This window comes from Neophocaena asiaeorientalis, unplaced genomic scaffold (assembly GCF_003031525.2).
Source record: "Neophocaena asiaeorientalis asiaeorientalis breed wild unplaced genomic scaffold, Neophocaena_asiaeorientalis_V1.1 scaffold225, whole genome shotgun sequence".
Lineage (NCBI taxonomy): Eukaryota > Metazoa > Chordata > Mammalia > Artiodactyla > Phocoenidae > Neophocaena > Neophocaena asiaeorientalis.
Window position 1 is genome coordinate 5,948,172 of NW_020172364.1, and position 5,128 is coordinate 5,953,299.

Genomic DNA, 5,128 nt, shown 5'->3' on the forward strand with positions numbered 1-5,128 from the left:
AAGGCAGATCAGGGAGAGAAGGGAAAGTTCCAGACATGCAACCTAGATGGATTTTCAGTTGACTGATGGGTAACTTCATGGAAAAGTAAAAGAAAGTTGTACCCTGTCCTCTGATAGTGCCCTGGAGGATAGTGGCACATAGGACTCACAAAATTGAGCAACAGCTTAGAAGAGAAGCTCAGTGGTGGTAGTGAGGGCGGGAGGGGAAGGAGAGGAAAGGATTCCTATACAGCGTGATAGGGCAGGCAGGGGTGGGTGGTAGTAGTGGGCTGAGTATTTGCAACGGTTTCCTTTACTGGGTTTCAAGGTGAGCAGCCCTACTGTCCCTTTCTGGTTATGTTTTGAGGTTGGGCTTACTGGATTTAGTTTACTATTTGCTTTGCTTCTCTGATCTTTAGTTTCCTTTTTTGCAAAATAATGTCAACCTCTACTTACATCATAGAATTTGACATAGCTTTTTCAAGACACTAAGCTTTGGAGGATAAGAACAAATGATTGGGCACTTTGGTGGATAGCCTGCAAAGGTGGCCACTACCAATTCCTGTCTTCCCTGTAGGTATATGCCACTTCCCCAACAAGAGGTGGAGTTTATTATAAGCTTTTGCACAGAAAAGGAAACCATAAACAAAACGAAAAGACAACCACAGAATGGGAGAAAATACTTGCAAACAGTATGACCAACAAGGGCTTAATTTTCAAAATATACATATAGCTCGTACAGCTCAGTATCAAAAAAACAAGCAACCCAATCAAAATATGGGCAGAACACCTAAATAGACATTTCTCCAAAGAAGATATACAGATGGCCAACAGGCACATGAAAAAATGCTCAACATCGCTAACTATTAGAGGAATGAAAATCAAAACTACAATGAGTTATTACCTCACACCCATCAGAATGGCCATCATCAAAAAGTCTACAAATAATAAATGCTGGAGAGGTTATGGAGAAAAGGGAACCCTCCTACACTGTTGGTGGGAATGTAAATTGGTGCAGCCACTATGGAGAACAGTATGGAGGTTCCTTAAAAAAACTAAGAATAGAGTTGCCATATGATCCAGCAATCCCACTTCTGGGCATATATCTGGAAAAAATGAAAACTCTAATTTGAAGACTCACAGAATAGAAAACAAATTTATGGTTACCAAAGGGAAGAGCAGGGATGGGGGAGGGATAATTTAGGAGTTTGGGATTGACAGATACACACTACTATATATAAAACAGATAAACAACAAAAACCTACTGTATAGCACAGGGAACTATATTTAATATCTTGTAATAACCTATAATGGAAAATAATCTGAAAAAGAATGTGCATATATATATGTATATATATGTGTATATATATATATACACATATATATATATAACTGAATCACTTTGCTGTACACCTGAAATAACACAACATTGTAAATCAACTATACTTCAATTAAAAAAAAAAGGTGGAGTTTATTTTCCAGCTCCTTAACTCTGGCCCTGTGGTTGCTTTGACCAATAGAACAAGATGGGAGTGATGTTCCGGGATTTCTGACCCAGCCCTAAGTGGACCGACGGCTTCCATTTCCTTCCTCTTGGAATGCTCCTTCTTGGAAACCATCCACCATGCAGTGAGGCAGCCTAAGCAGCTGAGGAATACCATAATAGTGAATCGGGCGTTTTGAAAGTCCACAAATGACGGAGCATTGTGAAGAAGGAAGGGAAACCTAGATCCATAATAATTTTCTATTCCAGTGAGAACAAAGTTCTGCCCATTTCCATTTCCTTGATGGAAATGGTCCAATAAAATCAAACTGCTACCAGGTTGTTGGCTGGCTCCCCATGGAATCATGTCCCATTCAAGGGATCACTGCTGATCTCTGCTATTGTCATTTGGACAGTCAGCAATGAACTTAGAGAATAACTTATTTGCCACTGTGATATTCTGTATAGCATTGCTTCTGACCAGGAACTGATTTTAAAGCAAATGAAATCTGGCAATGGGTTCATACTCATGGAATTCATTTGTTTTACTGTATCTCCCATCAGCTGGCCCCAATGAACAGTGGGGAGGCCTTTGGAAGGCTCAGTTATGGAGCCATCTAGGTGACAGCACCTTGCAGGGCCGGGGTATTGTTCTCCAGGATGTGGCGTATACTCTGAATTAGCAACCAAGGTTTGATGCTGTTTTCCTCAGCTCCACGAATTCAGAGGTGGAAAAGCTCCCTCAAAATTACCTCTGATGGTAGTGATTTTACTTTTTTTTTTTTTTTATTCTTTGCTTCCTATCCCCGACAACGTTGGACTCTGCTGGTTTAGAGGTCTTGGTTCCCAAGCGAGGAATGTTTCCACCAAGTAAGAAAACAATGGTTTCATTAAATTGGAAGTTGAGACTACTACCTGGGCTCTTTATACCAGTAAATCAACAGATTGTGGAGGGGCTTACTGTTTGGGTTCAGCAAAGGTAGGTCTTTCTGGGAAGGAAAATTCTTTGTTGTGGAACTGTGAGGTACATTTAGATCCTAGGTCTCCAGGCACTGTGTGCCAGCAGATACTTCTAGTCATTGATCCAACCCCCAAACATACCCTTCCTTCCCAAATGCCCTTTAGAGATATGGAATTGTCCCTGGTTGAGAATCACTTGTCACTAGTGCATTGTTTCAACAGTGACAATGTTTATTTTTTTTAACATTTTGATAAGCAATAATAGAATAATAAACTTTATAAAATATTTCTTATTGAGCCAAATAACAAATTAGAGACATGGTTTTCTTTCTTTTCTCTCTTTTTTCCCCTACCACTCTAGTTGGGGATTTAGTTTTAAACCATTTTATGGATTTAAATTGTGGTCACAAACTCTAAGAAACTAGCCAAGGTGAGGTCATTGGCTTTAAAGATGTCTAGATTTGAGACAGGCTGGGACCTGGGACCCTTTGCTGTAGTGCTTGCACCTGGACAAATGTCTCCTCAAGCAACAAAATATGAAGAAACTATAAGGGACTAAAAATAACTGCACACATGCACAGTTGGGGCGAATTATGAACAAGATACAAAAAGACTAAAAACCCAAGTGCCACTTCTGAGGAGTCCAGAGTAAAAGCTGCGTACTGTGCATGCCCCCTGCACTCAACACCACCAAAGGGGTGGGCAAACCTCTGGCCCGACCCCTGGACCCACCCCTACCCTTGCCCCATATAAGGGACCAGCTCGCTGCCCCCCTCAAGGAGTGAGCAAGGGAACCCGTTACTTGTTTTCACTCCCTCCTGCTGCAGCACAAGTCCCAGTAAAGCCTTGCCTGAATTTCTCATTTGTCCTCTTATCAATTTCTACTGATTAAAGAGTCTAAGAACCCTGTCAATAACAGATTGGCAATCTCTAAATTGTGGATATCATGACACCAGAGTTCATTTGACTGAGAGCAAGTTGCAATACCACAGGGTTATTTGTCTTGATACAAATATGATTTTATTAGAGAAGACATTCTGCTATACAGAACGATGTGTTACATTGCTCTCTGCATAGTAAGCTCAGGTTCTAAATTAAACTTAATTTGCGCCAATGGGAATTGCATCAGCTGGTTAGGCACACACACGCGCGCACGCGTACCTCTGGTGATTCTTACCTTCTGTGTTCTTGTTTTTCATCATAATGTTTACTGTAGCAACGACTGCAAAGTATTTCCAGAGAATTTGTTCCTGGTGTTGGGTAATACACTTTGGCTCCAGGGCAAGTTCTAAAAGCTTCTATCAGCTTTACATACTTTCTGGAATTGTCCTCAGTTTCCATTCTCTCCTTGGCCTGTGGCTGCAATGTGAGACAGCTCCCGTCACACCTCTGAGACTGGTTAAGTCAGTTTACTTCTCTGAGTATTGATTGCCTTAATTCAGAAGCAAGAATACTGACTTGAAGGACAAAAAGTTTAATGAACTTTAAAATCCCTTCTAGTGTTCAGTGTTCAGTGGCTCCAATTTATTTTCTTACTTACTGTGTCCAGTACAAAGCTAGTGGAGTGACACCTCCACAGAGATCTTCAACTATGTAGCAGCCCCCAAGGAGACAGACCCTGACTCCAGGCACTATCTGCAATGCCTCGTTAGAAGCATCCCTCTTCCATCCAGTGGCCTCCATCCGACCTCCTGCCCTCCAAGGATTCAGGTTTCTAAGTATAAAGCTCTTTGAATTCATACGTGGCTACAGCCAGAGGGGACCTCAGCCTTGCCATCTAGTCTAATTCTTCATCAAACAAATGAACAAACTGAGGCCAAGAGAAGTGACTTGTCCATGGTCACAAAGCCAGCCAGTAGTAGCAGGGCTGGGATATATATTGACATATCCTGCCTTCCAGTTCAGTGTTCTCTCCACTGAACCTGGGTGCCTGTCATCAAATGATTACAGCTTCACAGGAATGGTGCTCCTAGAGATGGCTTTCTACACTGTATCTCCTTTGGTAAGATTTCAAGCTGAATTTCTCTTTCAGCTCTAAAATCTTTACACTGGGTATCAGGGGCCTGTGGACACTTGCTCCATGAAGCTCAGCAGAAAAGGAGGCATCCGCAGTGATAACAGGGAACCTGGTGGGTTAAATACACTCACTTCTCTATCCAGGGGCTATGGCCTCAGGGTGGCCTACTGAATTATTTGCCGAAAGGACATGAATTTCAATTCTCTGAGTCTGGAATGACCATATCCAGTGATGAGAAGGTAGAAAGACGCATTTATTTAGCAAATGTTTTGTTTTGATGTTCTGTGCTGAGTGGTGCAGTGATTAAGCTGGGGCTTTGGAAACAATAATTTAGGCTCAAATCCCAGTTCCATTCATTATTAGCTGTTGAATCTTGGGCAAGTTATCTAATCTCTCTGCTTTATCTTAGGTATTTGCCAAACGGAGCTGCTGCTGCTATTACCTATGTATAGAGATTATTATTAAGATGAACTCAATTAATATGCATAAAGCACTTAGAAAAATGCCTGATACATAGTAAGTGCTATATAGTGATGGCTGTTACTATGCAAATTAAAAGTATATTCACATAAAACATCAACATACATTTTGAAGTGATACATATTAAATATATTAGAATAGTTACCTATGAGGATATAAGAGCATTCCAAAAAAAAAAAAAAAAAAACCCATGTAAATAATTCCAGAGC